Source organism: Eschrichtius robustus, chromosome 17 (assembly GCF_028021215.1).
Source record: "Eschrichtius robustus isolate mEscRob2 chromosome 17, mEscRob2.pri, whole genome shotgun sequence".
Classification (NCBI taxonomy): Eukaryota; Metazoa; Chordata; class Mammalia; order Artiodactyla; family Eschrichtiidae; genus Eschrichtius; species Eschrichtius robustus.
In genome coordinates this window covers 22,639,388-22,662,435 of record NC_090840.1, presented here as the reverse complement: position 1 = coordinate 22,662,435, position 23,048 = coordinate 22,639,388, and the positions used below count along the sequence as shown (strand labels likewise).

The following is a 23,048-nucleotide window of genomic DNA, read 5'->3' as shown; positions in this document are numbered from 1 at the left end:
GAGAGCACAGAACTCCTCTTTCGCATGCCCCATTCTCCTCCTTCTAACTCCCTATGTGAACTCACTTTGTGCCAAGACCAAGATGTTCCCCAATAAGAACCAAGCTGATTTCCTCACACTGACTGGGGCTATTGCTCACTTAGAAGACTTGATGCTTAATTTTGATAAGCAACTAGAAGATCATGGAGACAACCTATAAAAATGATTTGTCTTGGGAGAAAATACTAAAAAGGGTTAATGTGCTGTTCCACATGCCTAACCTCCTGGGATTAAACCACAGCCACCAAGATCACCAAGTGTACTTGGCAACAATGAGCTAAAAATGAAAAAAAAAAAGCATCATACTGTTATTGTATTCATTTTCCCCCAAGGCACTCTCTGATAAACACCACAACCTCTAAGGGAATTGAGAACAGCTTCCTTGTGGGGTAGGTTATATATGCATCTTTTTCCAAGCAGTTAAATCATATCCAGCTATCAGCACACCTTACTTAAGGTGATTGTAATGTATGAGGTTAAATGTTCCTACCTGATTGGAAACCTTCTTGTCCTCAATTCATTGGCTATACTGGATTTTTTTTCTTGGGTCAGACCTTCAGACTTCTACCAGAAATCGTTCCTTTGGGGAAACCAGGCCTTCCCAGAAACTCAGGAAACTGAAATGGAGACAGCAAGACAGAAGGAAATTATTTGGACACATAGACCTCAATTGTTTGGTTTTAAGTAAACGTCCAAGCAAACATCTTCTAAATGGTATAATAACTTTAGGGAAATTCATAGTTTATAAGTTTGTGTACTCATAAACTGAACATATTATGATAAGAGTACAGGTTGCATTTTGCGTCTTCAACTCAAGCAAAGACTTCAAAAAAGGCCCAGTTATCCTTTGTTCATTAAGACATAAAGAGAGGGCAAAAAGGGCAAGTTTCTAAGTCTTTTTCTTTAAAATTTACTTCCTTTCTTCAGTCTTCATCAAGATCTTCAGGAAATTAACTTTACTAAAGTTAATTATTCATAAAATAAACATAGGAACCTGCAGAAGACTATTTCACAGAGACCTGTAATGTACAATATCCATTGCATACATGCACCATGAGCTTGTCTTTTCTAGCACTGGCATACATAAAACTGTGTGTGTGTGTGTGTGTGTGTGTGTGTGTGTGCACATGTGTGTCTTTTTTTGTGATGGAGCCATAGGGAGAAAATAAATCTATTGGCTGCGATTCAGTGATTTAGAAAGATTTAAGGGTAAAGGAAAAAGCTACATCAAGTGAAGCAATAAAGTCATGAGGTTGTGGTTCCATAATAATAACAATAGCAGTCTTCTGAGTAACCAAGGGAGCAGGCTTCTCAAATTATAGTCACACCTGTTAGACCATCTGCCCATAAATTTCACACTATCATTAATGGAAAACAAATGGCACTGTCTCTCCTTCCCTTTATCCATTGGCCATTCTCATATAAACTATTTTTCTCTTCAAGGTCATGCTCTTTCCTATCTGTTTAAAAATATTAGGATTTAGGAGGAGTGATACATAATGTGCCATGCCTTGGTGCTTGTACCAGTGATGGCTCTGTAAGGAGCACTGGATTGTTAGGAGGCTAAAAATTGAATTCCCCTAGAAGCAGAACCTGAGGCAATAATTTGAATGCAAACTGTTCATCTGGGAGGTGCTTCCAGAAAACTCAGAAGTGGAGTGGGAACTGAGAATTGGAGGCATGGAAGGAAGCCAACAGAGGTGCATTACTGAACAAATTACTCCTGCAGGGAACTGCTGCCAGTACTTCAGGGGAGTTCTGTGAAACTCTATAGAACATGTCTCAGTTATCCCAAGAATCGGTGAGAAACTTGAAGTACTTATCTTCCAGTCCCCTCTGTCTTTGGTTGAAAGCTACACCCAGATACATTAACTCCTGTACACTTCTGGCCTGCCCTAAGGTGGATAATTGCAGGTGATCGCATGATTCTATCAGCATATACTGGAATGATGAGTGCTGGGGAGATATGAGTGGAGCATTGAAACCATCTAATACAGTCGGGGCAGGAGATATTAATTACTGGCTTGCAAGTCCAAATGGATAACCTTAAATTCCTGGGTTAATGGTTTTACTTTGAGGTATTTAAGCATGATGCATGAGTAAAAATTTCCTCTATTAAATCAAGTTTAAGATCCTAAGTCCCTAATCTTCTGGAAAACTGTGGGTATCTTTTAACAGATTTTTGAAAAGTAACATGATTAAGATTTCAAATTGACCATTCATTCATTCATTCATTCACTCATTCAACAAACATTTACTGAACACCTAAAGTATGCCATGGGTTAAACTAAGCACCAGTGTTACTGTTACTAAAATCATTATCGTGCCACCTAGAATTCAATGTATTGTGACACTCAAATAAGAAAATCCATAGTTACCGTAAAAATTATTACAGAGTGCTATAGGAAGACACGGTAAGACCTTAATTCATGCTGTGGACAGTAGTATATGGGGGATATCAGTAGGGCTTCCTGTAGAAGGCAATTGAAATGGATATGTAACACGAAGGAAGGGTGAATTTTTGAGGAAAAGAGAAGATAAATTCATGGTTGCCAGAAAATGAATGGTTAAGGATCAGTCCAGAAAGGAGTTCCATTCATAATCAGTATAAGAAATGCTCACTGGAGTGTAAGAAAAGAAGACAATGGAGAGGGTGGTAGAAGCCAGATCATGAATGGTCCATGTATGTATAGTAGGTGCTATGGTCTAGTCTTTGTGTTCCCCTCCAAATTCATACGTTGAAATCTTAATTTCCGTAGGTGATAGTATTAGTAGGTGGGGCCTTTGGGAAATGATTATGGTATTAGTGCCCTTATAAAAGAGACCCCACAGAGCTCCCTAAGCTCTTCTGCCATGTGAGGATACAATGAGAAGTCTGTGACTCAGAAGGGGGCCCTCATCTGACCATACTGGCACCCTATTCTTGAACTTGCAGCCTCCAGAACTGAGGAAAAAATTCCTGTTGTTTATGAGCCACCCAACCTGCAGTATAATCTTACAGCAGCCCAAAAGGACAAAGAGAGTTTGGATGTGAGATTTTACTCCAAGAAAGATGGGAATCCATTGAAGGTTTTTAACTGGTAACTTAGAAGAGAGAAAAGTTTCATAACACAATCAGGTATTTTTATAAGAAAAATTTGTTTCATTTTCAGAAAGATCACTCTGGAAATACTGTGACTAGATTTTTGGAGAAGGGTGATGGCAGTCCCGGATATAGAAAGATGAGTTAGTAGTCCATTAATATAAGTCAAACAAGAAAGTGGATATAAAATGTGTGAATTTGTGGCTGAGAGTTCTTTTCTTTTAGTACTTGAAAAATGTTATGTCAGCGCTTCTGACTCCATAGTTTTAGACAAGAAATATACTGTCGTTGGAATTGGTGTTTCTCAATAAGTGATGCATTGTCTCTGCCTATCCACTTTCGAGATTTTTTTTTGCCTCTACTTTTCAGAAGTTTAATTATGACGCGTCTTGGCAAGGATATCTTTGTGTTTTTCCTCTTTGGGTTTGCTCAGATTCTTGGATTTGTGTTTATGTCTTCTAAAAAATTGGGAACTTTTTAGTCATTATTTCTTTGAATACTTTGTCAGTCCTACTTGCTCTCTTTTTTCATTCTGGAACTTTGATGATATGAATGTTAGCGCTTTTGTTACTGTTTACAGGTTCTTGAGATCCTGTTCTTTCTCCCATCTCTACCCCTCAGTCTATTTTTCTCTGTAGATTTGGTACATTGTATTGATCTCTTCTAAGTTCATGATTCTATGCTTTGTAATCTCTACTCTACTCTTGAGCAAAGTTTTTTGATGGTTGTATTTTTCAGTTCTACTGTTCTCATTTGTTTTAATTGTTATAACTTCTAGTTCTTTGTTTACGTTTTCTACTTTTCCCATTTCTGTCAAGGAACACATAATTGCTAATTGAAGCATTTATGTGACAGCTTATTTAAAATCCTTGTCTGATAATTTCAATAGATGTTTTATCTCAGTGTTGGTGTATGTTCATTGTCTTTTCTCATTTATTCTGTGATTTCCTGGTTCTTGGTGTCATGAGTATTTTTCAATTGTATTCTAAACATCATGAGTTATTATACGACTCTGTATCCCATTTAATTTTATTATTACTTTTTGGCAGGAAGTCATCCTATTTGAGGTGTAGTATGAGGACTGGGGGGTTACATACAGCTTTCCATTGGGCCCTACTGACAATACCCCAGCAAAAGTGGGCACTTACATTGTCTCCCTGCAGACAGATCAAGTAGAAGTTCAGCTGTCCTACTGGCCCTTCTGACACCTTCCCCCCAAAAGTGGGAACATTAATATCATTGTGTTGCCTTTTAGTAGGAGTGGAAGTTCATCTCCCCAGTAGATTTCTTGACACCAGGGGAGGGGAGAAGTGAAGTGTTTGCTGTCCTTCCTCCCACTTCATTCCATCTTGTTGATGCCGGGTATGGGTAGAGGGTCAGCTACCTGCTGGCCCCACTGACACCAGGGTAAGAGGAAGAGAACTGCCGTCTAGCTCTGCTTGTGCCATCTCATTCTGTCTTACTGCCTCAGGATGGTTATGGGGATTCAGCACCCCATTGGGTCTCACTGACACCATGTGTTGAGGGTTAGTGGGGTGTCTACTCCCTCCAACCTGTAACATCCTGTTATTATTGATGTCAGGGAGAGATGGAGGCTAAGTCCCACCATTGGACCCCACGACTGTGTGAGGGCAGCCCAGTGTTAACTAGCCTGTCAGGCACCACCTTTTAAAGTCTCTTTGCTAATGGAAAGGGGTGGAGGCTCAGCTCACCACTGGACCACACTGAAACAACCCTGGTGGGGAATCAGAGCGCTGCGTCTTCTGGAGGGCAGGAGTGGGGTGGTGTGGAAGATCAAATCCTAGCTTGGTCCAACTGAAACCACAGGACGTAGGGGATGGGTGCAATATTCCACTGGCACTTGGCTCGAGTAGTGTGTATATTATTGCCCAAATGGTTTTCTGTCTTTAGCAACCCCTTTCCTCATACTTTGGCTAGGGGGAACAGGGTTTTTTTTGAAGCTTTTTTGTCTGTTGTTGTGTTGGTGGTTATTGATTGGGGGTTCCTGTAATACCCTCTCCAGGATGTATGGGAAGCAACAGGAAACACAGGGGACTCATCACCATGTTATTCCTCAAGTCCCAAAGTCCCTAGTTAAGTCTGCCTTCTCATTTCCACCTTTCAGTGTCTTCCTCTGTTTGTTTGTTGTTATGTTCAGGGTTTTAGTTTTAAGTGGGAGAACCTGGGAGAAGTGGGCTACTTCATCTTCTTGGAAGCAGAGGTCTGGAGGCCTATTGATGTTAAAAAGTACTGCTGACTGTAAATTAAAATTTGATGATATACACCTTTCCCTTTAAGAATTATTCTGCTAGATGATGTGGCTTCCCAAAGTTGCTACAATTTGATTTTCATACTTCTAAAAGTCAAGTGTTTTGCTGGAGTTGAAATTTAAAGATAAGCAAGAGATGAGGCTAAAATGATCTATGTGGTAACGGATTAAAGTTGGAAACATCAATATACATTCATGTTCAGCTTAATATTGCTTCATATTACCTTAATACACATGGTTATGTAGAGAGATACTTATAGATATGTGCATATACATGGGTAATGTACACACATATTATCTCTTTGCTCTGTCAGCTGAGATCTAGAAGCAATGACATCCGAGCAGCAATTAGCACACCCCACACCCAGATCCTGCTGTCTGATACCGTTCTCCACTAAAAAGACCTAGTTATCCTTGAAGAAATAGCTGATTCTAGGACTGGGGCAGTAAATATACAAGATGAGCCTAGACCATCTTATAGTGTCAGAAAGTAAGGAAGTTCCAAAAAAATATATATGGATGGGGATACATCAGAGTGGCACAAGAGCCAACTGAAAAGAGTTCACAAGGGTCAGGACTAGAGCAATTTGAGGAACAAAGTAAATAAAGTAGAATTAGATTATAACCCAAAGTATAAAGTAAAAATCCATGAGTTCTTCTGATATAAATAAATAACTGGATATGTAAATAAATGAGGGAGAAATGATAAATCTCCAGTGCAAAAGAATTCCAAATAGTTTATGTAGTACTCCATCTTAAGCATAACTCCCTATTCCTTAGCTGTGGGCTGAGCATATTGACTTCCTTCCAAAAAGTACAGTATGAAAAAGGGAAAACAGTAATTTTACAATGGAGAAACCTGAAAAACACTACCTCAGCCTGGTGATCAAGGTCGACCTCAGCATTCATAATGTATATTGATACTTTGTACACTTGATGTGATCTGACAAAATAACCCTTCTACTCTGTGGTCTTCCTCCCCAAAACACATAATCCCAATATTATCATGAAAAATGCATCAAAGAAATTCCAGTAGTGGGCATCCTACAAAAACCTAACTACTCAAAATTGTCAAGGTCATCCAAGGAAAATCTGAGAAGCTATCAAACCCAAGAGAGCCTAAGGAAACATGGCAACTAAATATAATGTGATGTTCTGGATGAAATCCTGGAATAGGAAAAGGACATTAGGTAAAAACTAAGGAATTGGACTAATGTATAGCTATAGTAAATGATAATGTATCAATATTTGTTAATTGATTATAACAATGTAACATACTAATATAAGTTGATCATCATAGAGGGAAATGGGTATAGTGTATATGGAAACACTTTATACTATCTTCTCAATTTTTCTGTAAAATTAAAACAGTTCTAAAAACTAAAGTCTATAAAAAAAGTTGTGTTTTCTTGTTTTATGATTATGTGCCTGTATTTCCTAATAAATATGTAAATTTGCTTTACCTTCCTTGATACTGATATTAAAGAAAATACTAAGTAACTCTGAAAGAATTTGTAACTCCAATTCAACAAGCAAGAATTCTTGGTATTAACTTTTTGGAAGAACCCACTGAATAAATCAAAGCAAATTGTCTTTAAAGGCTGAATTTCTTTTCAGTGTTTAATCTTTTATATGATTAATGCATACCACAAGCATGATTCTGTTTCAAAGGGCAGAAAACATTGATTGTAGGCAATGTCTAAGTACAGTGAAATATTAATACATGATGCTATAACAACTTTAATGTATTTTATGTTTTCAAAATGATGAATTGTTATTTCAGTCAATAAAGGATTCACTTTTATACATTTCCTACCCACCTTTTCCCAAAACACCCACAAGGAAATGATACTATCATCTGATATTAGGTTCATCAATTTAAATTGGAGTTTTTGGTAGCTGTGGTTGCCAATGGTACTGGAATATGTGATACTTTTACAAATCCTCTCCATGGCAAAATCTGATCTTCACAAGGTAAATCACAGTAGGTGCCTAAAGCCAAACGACATATAGCTTTGTAGCTAGATTACCAAGCATTTTACTTAGAGGCACAATAGAATGTAGAAAAGGCCATTTCTCTTTCTGTCTTTTTCTGCTCAAAGGTCACTCACCATCTTACTTTTTATCAGCTATCTCAGAAGTTTTCCATAAATTTAGACTATATAATGTCACTTAATGTGAATGTAGCTCAACATTCTGTTTTAGTACAGCTAATCTCACATTATTTTTATTGGCGCTAAATATGGAAATCATCAGCAAATTTTTGTACTTAACTTTTTGTTTTTGATGTGGACCAATTTTTAAAGTCTTTATTGAATTTGTCACAATATTGCTTCTGTTTTATGTTTTGGTTTTTTGGCTGCGAGGCATGTGGGACCATAGCTCCCCGACTAGGGATTGAACCCACAACCCCTGCATTGGAAGGCAAAGTCTTAACCACTGGACAGCCAGGGAAATCCCTGTACTTAACTTTTAAAAATAATTAAAATAAGCTATTCAACACATTTTTCCTTAAAAAAAAAGCAATTCTTCTTAGGTTGGCCCTGGGCACATACGTGACTTTGCCATTTTTTCCATGGACTATTTTCTTATCTGTTCTACTGTGTCACATTTGTTCTACCTTCTCAAAAAGAAGCATTTAAAAATTCATCTACACATTCATGCATCCATACATTTATTAAATAAGTCTATTGAACACCTACATATGGCACAGAAAAAAAGGCAGAAAACTAATCTGGGTTGCACAGAAAGCAATGAACTCAGTTAAAATTTTTGGTGAAAACAGGTGTTACTCAATCTACTGGAAATTACATTTCATTATGGGGACTCACAGACTCAAGGAAAACCAAGACCTAAATAATAATAAAGTAATAAAAGCACTAGCCATTTACTGAGTGCCTGCTTGTACCTGACTCTGAAACTCTAAAATCATTACGGATGTTTTGAGGATTGTCTGATATAATTGTAATCTCCATTTTACAGATGAAAATAACAAGGTTCAGAGACATTAGGTTACTTGCCTAAAGTGAAGTGACCCAGAAACTACAGAACTGGAAATAGAACCTTAGACTTCATAATGCCAAAGTCTGTGCTTTTAATCACAATGTGTGTGTGTGTGTGTGTGTGTGTGTGTGTGTGTGTGTGTGTGTGTGTGTGACAGCGAGGTGGGGAGAAGAGAGAGAATGTGTTTAATAGAGAACTTCTGAGAAATGGCAAGAAAACTGCCAAGTATCCATAAAACAATAATTTAGGAGCTTCTTACTATACAAGTAATTGTTAATCATATGGCTGAACTAAGGATCTCTCACTTTTGAACTAAGAAATCAAAAGCTTCCAGAAGTTGAGTCTAAATTTTACACTTACATAAGATACTTCATACAGAATGCTAAAGTATAATAACTAAAGAGCTCTGAAAATACTGGAAGCATTCATATTAGTATGATTTCATAATGTGGATAATAGAGGATTTAAGAAATTGGCAGATGCAACTGCAGACTCATTTGTTATCATTTCTGTGAAGGGCAAGATAAATGAATAAAATGAGAAAAATGAAAAAAGAATGGCTAGCAATTTTAGGTAGTTTGCTTAATCTCCATACTAGGAAAGACTAAGCAAAAAAAAAAAATTCTCGAAATTTTATTTTGAAAGCACCTACAAGTGCATATGGTCTTTTTATACCAAATAACTTGGAATTATGAACTGTCAAATAAGTCTAATCTTCTCTGATGATAAAATTGCTGACTTTATTTGAAACTATGAAGTGAAAAATTAGGTAATAATCAGAAATTCTTACTAAAAGGAGTAGAAAAAACAAAATTATAAGAGTCATGTTAAAAAATATTTTGAAACAAACATAAAATCCCCATTACTGGTACAGAGCTTTTAAAACTTTATTTTGGTTTTAAGTTTTAATAACTATTCATATGTTTACATAATTACTGTCATAAGGAAGACACAATTTTAGGTCGGCTTTCTTCATTCTTTCTTTATTAAGCATTATTCTATTTTGCTCCATCGTCTTGTAATTATAATATAGTAACTGTGTGATTTTCTACTAAGTGGATATAATTTCCTAAACTGTTTTCCTATTGTTAACAATTAAAGGTGTTTCCAATTTTTTTGTTATTACAAATGACATGACAATGAGCATCTTTATATAATAATTTTCTGGATTATAAATTATTTATTGGCATAAACTTCCAGAATTAGAATTAATGTGTAAAAAGCTATTAAATTTTAATCTTGCTAGACATTGCCAAATTACTTGTCAAAAGATGGAACCAAATTATATTGCAAAGATCTTTGACAACAGAAGACATTATATATAATTTTCGATCTTGCTAAATTAATAAGTTGGAAACCTATGTTCCATTTCTTTGAATTCTTTGATAACAGAGTGCTCCTGGAGGCTGGGAGGGAAGCCATGTCCGTGAAGGCTGCCCAGAGTTGGAGCGGGGAAGTGGAAAAAGGTAAAAAGAACACTAATTGTATTTTCCCTCAATTGTTATCTCTCACTCTTCTCTGCCTCTGTGTAACTTATATCCAGGTAGCTGGAGAAAAATCATGTGGCAGGGCAAATTGGTATTCCAATAAATTAATAATCACTAACTTCAAATGGGTTTTCAAGACTGGAAATATTGCTCTGACTTACAGTAAGTTCTTTCTAATTCTCCTTAAGGACTATTTTCTTAGAAGCTTTACCTACCCTCCTCAACTTTTCCTCCATCCTCTCTACTTCCTTCACTCTGAGCTGGTGAGGTGCTTCATAACTCATTAAGAACATAGAAGTCAGTAAATAGTCCACTGCCAAATCCATTAATTCATTAGCATTTGCACTGATCTTTGTATTCCCTTTTACTACAGGAGTTAAAGTTAAAAGGCCATGTGCACTACAGATAGCATTTCATTTTCTCTCATCTTCTCAAGTACTTCACAGCACTGCATTTTCTACAACCCATCTACTGCTTATGAATGATTCTTGCCAAAATTCAACCTCATTCTAGACTAGTAACTCCTACTTAAAATGTTAAAAACTATACGTGTAACATGAAAGCCTCCCTCCTCCCCTAATCCCTGCATATCTTCTTTAGCCAATTCATGTCTGAACTTTTCAAAATTGTTATCTTCATATATTGTTTCCATTTCCTCACGTCCCATTTACTCTATAATTTACATCCATCTGACTTGTCTCACCATAATCTCTTTGCCCACTGTCCTGAAATTTTACTTATGAAGGTCACCAGCGATCTCCATGTCAGTGTAGCCAAGGAATAGTTTTGGTCCTATTTCTAGGCTCTTTCCTCCTTTAAAAAAGAAAAAGAAAAACAGAAACAAAAACCGTTTTTTTTTCTTCTATGCTTTTACACTCTCATCGTCTTCTGTCTTGGTATATTTTACTGGCTTTCTGTGTTTAATCTGATTTCTAAATATTCTATTAGTTTCCTTTATCTTCAGTGGAATAAACCACTATATGAAGGATTATTCTCAACAGTTAGTTCTCATAATAACAGTACTAGTAGCAGCAGTCAATACTTCTATAATGCTTATCATGTGCCAGACACTATTCTGACACTGTTTAAATACATATATATAGACACACACATATATGTGAGGTTTTCCTCCTCATAGGCCTATGAAATAAGCCTATTATTATACTCATGTTACAAATGAGAAAACTGAGGCAATGAGAGGCCAAGGTCACATGATCAGTACTTGGTGAAGCCCTGCCTGAGTTAATGCTGGAACTTTAGAGTAGACAAGTTAAATAATGTCTCACAGATTGGCCTTAAAAGTGAGCAACATTTAATTAATGACTTGTGAAGTATCAGAAAAAAATGGAACATTTTAAATTGAATGGGAACTACTAAGTCATGTATCAGTAACTAAGAATGACTCTTATTGAATGAAACTATCTTTCATTATTCTTTTGAAAGAAAAATATTCTTGTGTTAGGGTTTCACAGTTTTTTTTCATTCACATATTTATTCATTTATTAAACACACATTTCCTACACACCTTCTATGCAAGCCTTGGAAGATTCAGTGGTGAGCAACAAATCACAAAGTCCTTGCTCTTAAGCAAATGTCCAGTGGTGGAGGAAGGCAGAGTAAACATGTAAATAAATTTTGTACAGTGACAGACATACGACTGGACAGTGGGATGGAGAGGCACTGAGGAGGCAGGTCTCTTTGGTCAAGATAGTAGTGGTGGCGTTTGAACCGAGACCTTAATGATCAGAGGGAAATTGGTCTGGGTAGAAGGATTAGCCAATCTAAAGCTGGGAGAGCAAGAAGTAGAGCTTGTTGCATCTGAGGGACTGAAAAAGACAACTGTGCCTCGAACCCCATGAAGGTCAGGGAAAGATTTAGTAAGTGACCAGAGCACATGGTCTCTGTGAGCCTGGCTAAGTAGTTGAAAATTTAATCTCTTAACAATAGATAGCCTTTAGAGGTTAGAAGCAGTGCAATAATAGCATCTCATTTGTGCTTTTTAAAAGACTACTTTGACTGTTGAGTGTCCTACAAAAGCAAAATACTTGTGTCTCTATGAAGTGCAGATAGTAAATTTTAAAAAGCCCAATGAGCTCATAAGCAGTTGGTTTACTAACTAATCATTTATCTTAACTAGACTTCATTAATATAAGCTTGGTGACCTTGGGGTCCTGGGACATATTAGATTAGGGAAACCCAACTATTTTCAAACAGTATGATTTGAAAAATTCTCGAAATTGTTGGGGTTCAGGAAGATTATTTTATTGCTGGGGCTGGATGGGAAGTTTAGAATAAGAAAAGAAAGTATGATGGCTGGCTTCCATCTATTCTCTCTTTCTGTGAGAGAAATGATGGTGGGGTGACTACTTTGCTGTTGACCCAATGCTTAAATTTCAGAGCTAGTTCAATCCAGTAAATACTTGCTGAACAACTATCATATGTTAGGCACCTAGCTGAAACTGGGAATATAAAGAGAATAATTAATAATAAAAGCAGGTATTACTAACAAGAGACAGGCACTGTGCTAATGCTTAACATGCACCATCTCAAGTTACATTAATTTACACACTAATCATATGGGGTAGATGCATTTATCATACCATTTTCCGGGTGAGAAATCTGATCCCTTTAAGGGGCTTAAGTTACTTCTCCAAGGTTACACAGCTAGTTAGGGGCATAGGCAGTATTTGGACTCAGGTCTGGTATCAGCACCAATTCTCTTAGCCATTATGCTCTATAAGGACCGTACTTGAGAAGTTCAGGATTATACATATATGGGTACAACCAACCCTAAGACCATCTGGCAAAACTGGCTGTTGAGAAGTCCTGGATTTATGTTAAGATGCTCTTGGAATGGAGAAGATTGTGAAGGAGGGTCCCCAAAACACACCCTCTGTACTAAGGGGCAACAAAAGAGAGAGAGAATTAGCCTACAGCAGTATGATATTGAGGACCAAGAAACAGTGTTTCTCTCTTTTGTGAATAGTTATTAAATTATTTCTACTTCAAAATATCAGAAAGAAATCACAGTACTATGGACAGTTTGCGGAGCCACCCTATCTTAGCGTGAATCTTGGCAGGTGTAGAGTTCATAGTATGACCCTGGCACCCAAGTGTAGTTAAGTAAGCTTTCATTTTTCTTTAGCCTTAAAGCAAAGTAATTTTCTGATAGGTATAATTTAGGAAAGTCTTCAAAGAAAATATTTAAAGTCCACTATCTCAGAGAAAAGCAATTTTGCAAAAAGATCTATCAGCAAAAGCAAGGCCAAACACACCAATTATTTAGTGAGACTTGTATTGTTATATCATTGCTCATGTTGTTTCTTTATGCATTTACCTGGAAGAAGGCTTTTAGTGTTCAACAATTCTCAAAGAGATAAAGACCCACACTGATGTGTCAGAAAGAGCTTTGCCCTTGAATTAGATCAGTTTGGGTTTGGCTACTTACTAGAATTAGGTAACATTCTTAATCTTTCTGAGCCTGTTTCCTATCTGCAAATAGGGATAACACTATCTATTACAGAGGGATGTGGTTAAATTAAATGACACATGTAAATGAAATATATCCTTCCAGACTGAGAACATTCCTAGTAAATGTTAAGTGATCTGCAAATATTCTGCTTTCTTGAAATGGATGAAACCTGTTATCATGTTCTTAACCAATGGTCTAAATATCAAGACAATATTTAGTTAAAAGTTATATTCGTTCTTTCACTGTCCATCTGCATTTTAACATATTCTAACATATTCTCCTTGATAAACTGTGTCAATATTAGTAACATTTGTCATTTAAGCTATTACTGTTCATATGTTTAAAATATTTCAATGTGATATAAGTCATTACTCAAAGGGATGCCTAGCTGGCTTTGTCAAAGATTTATTTTAAGTAAAAATAAAAGACACATTTTTCATTTTCACCAAGTTTTATTGAACAGTGTATTCAGTAACTGTATGAACTTTCTGGCCAACCCAATACAGTAGCCAAGACATGGAAACAACCTCAGTGTTTTTTTTTTGTGGATGAATGGATGAAGAAAATGGGGTGCATAGTACAACCTACTATTATTCAGCCATGATAAAGAAGGAAATCTGGCTATTTGTGACCACATGGGTGGATTTGGGGGGCATTATGCTAAATGAAATGTCAGACGGAGAAAGATAAATACTTTGTGATCTCATATGTGAAATCTAAAATACTGAACTCATGTTAGAAAGAATGGAATGATGGTTGCCAGAGCTGGGGCTTGGTGGTGAGAAAAAGGAGTGAAGATGATCAAAAGATAAAAACTTCCAGTTATAAGATAAGTGAGTAATGGTGGTGTAATATACAGCTTGGTCACTACAGTTAACAATACCGTATTTTATGTTTGAAAGTTGGTAAGAGAGTAGATCTTAAAAGTTCTCATCACAAAAATAAAATTTGTAATTATGTGAATTAAGGTTAACTAAACTTACTGTGGTAATCATTTCACACTCTCTCTCTCTCTCTCTCTCTCTCTCTATATATATATATATATATATATCAGTCATCACATTGTACACCTTGGACAAATACAATATTATATATCAATTAAATCTCAATAAAACTGGAAAAATTTCATTTATATTTTAGCATAAATATATCAAATTGGGTTTCTTGACAAGATTAATAATAACTACAGATAAAAGGAAATAAGATTTTGTTGTTGCTGTTGTTTGCTTTTCCAGAGTGCAGAACACTAAAAAGGGGGGAGGTGAGTGTGGGCTTTCAAATGCTGCTCCATGGGCCCTAATGCTGTGATACAGACATTTAGTCCAGATCTGAAAGAGAACTTGAGTCATTTCAACAAATCTGCAAAACAGTCATGTTCAAACATGAAGAGATGAATAGCTATCAGTCAATTTTTTTTTCACACTGCCAGAAATCTGCCTTCAGCTTTCAGCAAAACCTCACTTTTCCGGTTATGAGGGTAACAGTTCTTAAGCAAGCAGTACAATGCTCACACCAGTGCTTTCTCCCTACGATGAATACGTTTTCAGTCTCCCCAACAGTGCTCATCCCTTCTCCCCTTAATGTCTTGGCCAAAATTCAGCCATCAGCCCAGAAAACTCTTCCCCAGTTTCACTGCCTGTACATGACCACGTTATTTCAATCACCTTGGCACATTTATATTACCTACTTCCTAAGGTAGGTATTATATATATGAGATTTTAACTAAAAGAAGGCCTGTAAAGTACTTAATGCTCAACTCCTAGCACAATATGAATATTCTGTAACTGCTGACTAGCATTATTATTATATCATTTACATTAAAACTAATCTGTACTTTCTTTCACACACCCATGTTCTTTGTCCCCCAACTGGGGTAAAGGAAATAAATGAACATTTATTGATTATCTACAGTGAGAGTATGGGATGCAGTGTAGGCGATAGAATTAGTGGTGTTCAAGACTGAAACTGACCTGGATTTGAATTCCAGACCTCTCACTTACTTAGACTTTACTACGCCTCAGTTCCCTTACTGATAATTAGAGATGATAGACGTTTCAGGGACCACGGTAAGGATTAAAAATATTATAATGTTTGGATCCAGAAGGGGCATTCATTACCTCATTTAATGTAGACTGTTAGGTAATCTGATTGAGTTTTGAGAATCTGATAACAGCTCTGCATCTTTTTGCTAAAAATAATTAGATAAGTAGATAACTATTCCTAGCATTTTGCAAATAATTCCAGGGCTTTGCTAATATGAAAATCAATCAAAGGCTTTAGTTGGCACAAAGAACTCAGAGAAATTGTTATGGGGCAAGAATTACAATTCTTCTTGAAATATAGACTATCATCCTGGAGAAGAAAGAACAACACTTTAATGTGGTCAAATTTGGGTCAAAACTATGCACTTCCATAATGGTGTTTCTACCAGGTCTTGATTTGACTGGGATTGAAATTTCTGACATTACTGTCCCCATCACAGACTTGAAAACCTGGCAGACAATCAAGTGCAACCTATAGTTAAAGGTCACTCATCTAAAAAAATGGGTATGTTACTACCATTCTGACAAGAGCATTATGAAGATTAAGAAAAAGCACAAATAAACTCTCCTAACACCTGACAGCCAAGTAATACATCTTTCAGCTCTTTCATTTCTTTTTCCGTCTTACCTTACTTATTTCCTTCCCTGCTCTGAGTTCTCACTGTGTTTCATGTCCCACAATGCTGAAGTCATTGTAATGCTTTTACTCAGAAATCTCATTTAACATTTAGCATAGTAAATAAGAAAGCCTAAGAAGTGATTGAGGTAAACTGCCATTATTACGTCATCTGATAACCTGATTTGTCCAGAAATGTAACTATGTGATTCTCCTTTAATTCTAGTTGCTCACCATTCATGGGCACAAATTGAGTGTATATCAGATATATTAAATTCCTGGAAAATTATCTGTGGTGTGATTTGGGGTTATATTTGTGTACTACAGCTTTCCTAAAACTAAACTATTATCATTTCTACATTTATCATTTCTATCATTTCTACAGGGGTCTCTTCTGTCTGAAAATCCTCAAAACATAATTTCTAATTAATAGTTATACTAATTGGCATTATAGTCATTCTTTTTTGCTTTTTCTCTGATTATAAGTATCTTCTGACTCTTAAGTCAATCAAATGGGTTCTCTACATATGGGGAAGTTCAAAGAGGAAAATAGGATGAGTAGGGTAAGAAGACATTCACACGTAGAATTAGTGGAAGCCTTAGCAGTAACAAAACTAGTGGAATTAGAGCTAATTAATTAGCAGTCAGGAAAATTTTGTCATGTGTTGTCATTAATTGGTCAACTAGGGTAATTAGGCTTACAAACAATAGAAAGCAAAGAGTGGAAAATCTATTGTTTCTGCCAGCTTCTCCTGCTTGTTATCAGTGCAATTTTCTCCTAGTTTATGAAACAATAACAGTTTGGTATTAGAATTTAAATGCCATCAATATAAGATATGGAGATATGTGAAGCCTACTACACTTTCTTCGTACACTAGTACTATAGCATCATAAATTCCACAGTAGAATGATTTAGTTGAAAGATAAAATTCATGCAGAGCACACTATTTGTTTAAACTTCAAAAAAATCAAAAAGGATTGCTATATCTTGGCACACTCTTCTTTGTAGAATATGTTAGAGCCGGCCTTTTTTTGATTAAGAGCTACTGTTCTGTAGAGAACACTTTTTTCATATTCATAATCATCAGGCAAATCAAGAATCTGACTTCCTTAGAATCAGTAAGTGGTTTTTTCCTCACTTCTTAACAAAGAACAGAACAGCTGATAAGAAAACTAAAATCCCTCTTTTTTGTTGATGTATAGATGATTTACAATATTATATTAGTTTCAGGTGTACAACATAGTGATTCAATATTTTTATAGATTATACTACATTTAATTATTATAAGAAGATGGCTATATTTCCCTGTGCTGAACAATAAAATCCCTCTTTTGTTAAAAAAATAGCAAATGATGGAATGTTAGAAAATTAATTTATTTTCCATGAATAATTATCAGTAACTATGGGACGCTGGCCCATGTAAGTTAAGAGGCTTCTTTTTCCATGTGATTCTGAATACAAAATGTATCCATATTCAGGAATCGTTTTCAAAGTGAATTTTTTTTGGTACCTTAATAATCATAATGGGTAGTAAGATCAATTTGTTTTAACACTTATGTAGATAAGTGTTAAATATAAAATGATAAAATGTAGGGTCTTTTCACTTTTTAGTTTTAACTCTGTATATGAGACAAAGAAAACTAAGTGCTTTCTATCATAGTGTAGTTTTTGCTCAACTACTACTACCAAAATTCTTGAAAGATAGTATTACCTGTTTGTGTCCTTTCAGAACAACGCCCTTGCATACCAGTGCCATAAAAAAATCAATAGCCTTGAGAGACCTTTCAAGGAAATCATTGTTATTGATTCATCCCTCAAATATGACCCAATTTAGCAACAAAATGATGCTGAACTTTATCGTTTCTTCTCAGTGAATTAATAACTCTGGAAGATTTAAATGTCTTTTCCTAGATGACAGAGGTGGCTTCTATACACATACACAATGGACACATACACACAAATAACATCCTGATATCCATTTTACATCTGTAATTCCACTCTGAATTCTCCCTGCCATTAACCAACTCAAATGCCACATTATTCAACTCCTTTCCCTTGCTGGCTGGATTGGGCTCAGGAAACAGGGAGCAATTTTAATGCCCTCTTTAGTAAACCTACACCCTATTTATGAACTAAGAAGAAATAGTTTTTGTTTCTATTTTCTGGTATCTTGAGCCTTTCATATGATTGCATCTCTCCAACCATATAGCTTGCAGAATTAGTATTATGATTAGAGATGCAGAAAAGTTTTTGATGCCTAAAAATGTCTTCTCATCTACTAACTGATGGTTGGCACTCAACTCTCTTCCCTTTATCTCTGAATCTCATCCCTTTACCTTAAATCTTTTTTTCCCATTAAAATTCAAATACTGGTTGTGCTTTAAGATCTTAGTCATTTTTATCTCAGCTTGAATGATCCAAAAGCAAGTTTTGATGATGTGTAAGAGGGAAGAGAACTTGAGGGCATGAGGGTTCTGCAGAGGGTGTTAGGGAATAGAGAAGACAGAGCAATAAATAGACTCCCAGGGGAAACTCAGAAAGTGGAGCTTGATGAAACAAGCAAACATCACGGTTTTGCTTAAGGTCTATTCTAATTAGTTGTTATTCGTGTGTAAAAGTTTGCCTAAAAAGCATAACCTACGAGTGATTTGTGCCCCTGCATATTACGGATGTATAATATAATTCAAACAGTGCCAGGAACACACAGATTACCACATGGCCTCAGCCATGCTCCATTTTGTAGTCTGCCCACTTTGAGCATCAGAAAATGGATTGTAGAAATCTGGTTCATCTTATTTTAAACTTCTCGTTCCCCAAATTTGAAATAGTATTTATTTAAAAACTAGGCTCTTTAAAAAGATCGCAAAAACACTATAAGGTATTCATTGAAAAGAACCTAACATTTACTACTGTAGTACATTATGTACAATTTATTGACTATTTCTCCTGAATATACATTTATGTATTTCATAATCTTACATTTATATTAAGTATAACTGTAATATGATTCTGGTGTCAACCTTGACAAAGCTGGTGAAATCCTTTGCTACAAAAATATGTCTCTGCCTTATAATTTTGTTTCAGTATTAGTTTCCACATCTGCCAGCAAGATACTTTTCATCCTACTCAACTAATAGGCCACTTAGTTGAATACTGGATAAAATACAAATTGCAGAGAATCCTCCATTTCTGTTCATAATTTTAAAAATTTCAACTAAAAGTGCAAAGCGTTTATCAATTTCTGTAGCTTGCTCTCTTCCTAAACCTACTTGCTTCTTACATCAATACTAAGTTTCTGGTTTTAAATAACTGTGACTCTCCTTTAATGTGTTCTCTGTTAAAGGCTTTCTCTCCCTTTAGAATTGTTAGTAGAAGTGGTATTTTTGTGGGAAGAAAACAGCGTCTTCTGTACTACTCAGCTGTCAGGACTATAGAGCTACATCCTCAGTTGTATAATCAAAAACCTGGCCTGGCATCAACTCGTGGGATTAAGAACCACTTTTTCAATTCCTTGCAATTCAAATATTTACATCAACTTCTCTTTGTTTTAACAATAGCATATAGAACCCAGTGTGGGTGTGGCTCATGATTCTGCTTCTCTGACTCATGATCTTAGACTTCTTGCTTCCAATTTCCTGATGAATGTGCCCTTTAGCAATTGATGGGGGCCAGGTTTGTTTACTGCTACTGGTTTCCAACAGTTCAATGCCATGAGGCATCTCTTGAAAGTATTTCTTTGCTACAAAGTATTTCTCTCCCCTGCCCTCACCCAGCTCTCAGGTTCTGTTGCTTATTTAAGGTTTGCATCTGTAAATAGTCCTTTGGGTTTGTTTCCTTGGTGGACTGGCTGTCTTCCAAGATTTTGTTGTTAATGTTGTCTGACATTTTAAAGATGACCTTTTGGTGTTGTTATAAAACTTCTCAAGAAAAGGAAAACAGAAGTGCTCATCTAACCCTCTTCTAAAGACTACGCAAAAAAGCCAGTTGTTTTAAAACATTATGGCTGGTGATATAAATGGCTGCAGCATATTATATCTGCACCTGCATGTTTTTAACTTCCAGAAACTAAAAATCAGCTCTGCAACATGCAATCAGACATGAAGAAACAAACAAACAAACAAAAAGCCAGTATTGAAAATTTTCTGCCTGATACGTGAATGTATTGGCGAACAAGCCTGCTACTTCTAATATTTACATAAAGACAGTAGTCAAATAACCAATTAAGTAAAACAAACAATTCTTCTGTGAGAAAAAAGAGTGATGCTACTTAGAGTTGATGGACATGAACTTTAGGAATTTTAGAGCTGAAAATAATCTTGGAGGCCTCCTTTTATAGATGAGGAATATGCGGTCTATGGTGGTTAAGTGAATTGTCCAAGCCGGAGATGGGACTAGGGTCAAAGCTGAGGTTTTCTGCCAGGATGTTGAGCTTACTCTTTGAACGTGCTGGGTGTTTACATATTGCATCAAGAGAGCCCATATGTACTGGATTTTCTTCCATTTACTAATAGAAGCAAGTTAGTGCTTTTACAGGTATTGTAGTATAAAATCAGCCCATTCAGTCAAACTAGTCAAAAATTAGTCAATCTAGGAGTCCCAAAGAGACAATGCTTTGTAGGCTTTTTCTTTTCTTTTCTTTTCTTTTCACTGGAAATGGGAATTAGATAGATAATGCATGTTTGTGTGTATGTATGTATATATATATATATATATATATATATATATATATATATATATATATATATATATATATATATATACTTACATCTTGTTCAAATTTAAAAGAATACAATTTTGTTTTTTATAGTCTAACTATGTATGACATAAAAATAAAACATGTGGTTAATCAAATATATTTGTAGTATTATTTTTGTAAGTAACTTCCTTTCTTTATATAAATCTGTACAGTTTTAAAGATAATGGGATGACACGGAAATATTCATTTTCAAGCTAACACTGATAAATAATGTTTTGTAAGTGCCCTAAATTATGTAAAGACTAAAAGTTCCATTGTTCTATCTATTCTATGGAAAGTGGTTGATGTTTAGCTATGAAATAATGTATCAATCTCAGGAAACAATTCTTAGGTTAAAAAACTCATTTTCCCCATGACGTCTTTTCACAAAGATTTAATTCAAAGAATTTGCCTTTGTAAGATTTCGATCACTTTTCACCATTGTTCCCATCCATGCATGTTCCTGTTAAGGGTGCCTGCTTCTGTTGCTAAGCAACCTTGCAGTCTTGTTGGGGCCTGATGATGAACTAATAATTATTTTAAATATGTCTGTTTGGATAGGGTCTCTTTAAGAATATCGTGATACTTTTGTCTAAGAGGCTGTGTAAGAGGGTTCTTCATTTCAACTTACAGTTCTACAGGAATATAAGTGATAGAATGATGTTTTCCAGAAGAGTTGGAAGAATGCCAAGAGTACACTAGAAAAGCACTAGGTCTTACTTCCTCCCAGTATGCTTTTTTTTCTAGGAAAGGGTAAAAATCAGTCAGATTACAAGTCAAGAAATTTACCAGAGGATTTCAAAGAAATATGAGGAACATCAATATTCCTTTTATTGACTAGATTAAATTATTATTTTTTCCTTCTCATCCCAAATTCTTAAGAAAAATTGTCAAGCCATTATGTTGAAAAATAAGTCCCATGTAAGCGAGACATGGGTATTTGAATTTTATCAGGCTTCCAGATGAAACTAAATTGTTGATTAAATCCTCTCCATCCTGCTTGCTCTTGTCCCAGACATCCCTCTCCAGTTCAGGAATATCCTCCTTTAAATAGTTTATTTAACCATATGGGACTGATGCCAGTAGCCTTAATATTTTCTGTACGGTATACTGGGATATATAAGGGGACTACCATCATATCTCTAGCATGTAGTGAGAGTTAGGAGATAGCATTCCCAGTGTGTATCTGGAAAAACAAAAAGGTTGTTCCTTTACACAATCTTTTTTGGTGATAAAGCAAAGAATCAAAGGTATTTCATTACTAAAGAATCAGAGAATGTCCCAACTCCAAGAGAAGAGCACTTCTAATGTCTTCTCAATATCCATCCAATCCAGAAGCAGAGCTGATGGTGCTACCAAGAGACAGAGTCTCCTTGTGGTGACACCACCTTCGAAAGTTTTGGAAGGTACCCCCAAACATCACCAGTTTTCTTTACAACCTTGCTTGTCTCTAGTACTTAAAGATACATCTGATACTTATTGATTCTATTTATATTTTGAGGGTGATCCCTTCTTAGGGATATCATCTCATATGCAAAGTTAAAAGTATTGATCATTTTTCTCTTCTAAAACTTAAACTATTATAATTTATAATTTATGTTTAAGGCAGCCAAGTTTAATAGCTTTATGACTTGGGGCCATAAAGGTGAGTGTTTAAATCTTGGTTCACTGTTTTGTAGGTGGTATATGGCCCCTCCAGGCATCAGTTTTCTTACTTATAAAATAGGGTTTGCAGTGCTTTCTTCACAGATAAAGGATTAAATTTGATATGCTAACATAGTGTCTACCATATAGTGTACATTAAATGTGAGCCCTCTTTCCTGTCTTCACTGGGTGTGGCCGACTTCTAGTTTTCTAGGATTTACTAGAAAATTTCATACCTTCTAGGAATATATGGCTTCTGATCATATTCCCTTACCATCTTCATTTTACTAAACTAAAGGCTCTTATTTTTTTTGTAATTCCCACATTCTTATTTCCCATCTCAGCTACTTTTCTGTTAATTTTTTAGAATTCAGTTTATTTTAGCAGGCATTAATTGAGGTAAGGGGAATTACAGTAGGTCCTGTGGTTACAAATGTAAACAGGATCCCTGTTCTCAGGTACCTTATAGTCTCGTGTCAAGAGTAGTAAACAGACAAAAAATTGCAATTTGACCTGATAAATTCTGTGATACTGGTAAGCCTGTGACAACACAAGTGAAATATCTAAATCAGATTAGGGAGGATGGGAGATTAAAGGTAAAGGAGCTTGCTGTACTTGTAGGCTTTTCTCTAGAGTTGGCAAACATCTGTACCTGTGT

At 35.7% G+C, this 23,048-nt stretch overlaps 1 protein-coding gene across 2 annotated transcripts in view; it reads right to left on the bottom strand.

The window, feature by feature from the left end:
• PKIA (cAMP-dependent protein kinase inhibitor alpha) overlaps nt 1-23,048 on the bottom strand; it is a 95,778-nt gene that overhangs the window by 32,781 nt on the left and 39,949 nt on the right. Inside the window, exon 2 of one of the 2 annotated variants that reach the window (XM_068526010.1) lies at nt 530-656. The exons of the other annotated variant lie outside the window; for it this stretch is intronic. The gene's annotated coding sequence lies outside the window, so the exon portion shown is untranslated. The remainder of the gene's footprint in view (nt 1-529; nt 657-23,048) is intronic. 2 annotated transcript variants of the gene reach the window in all.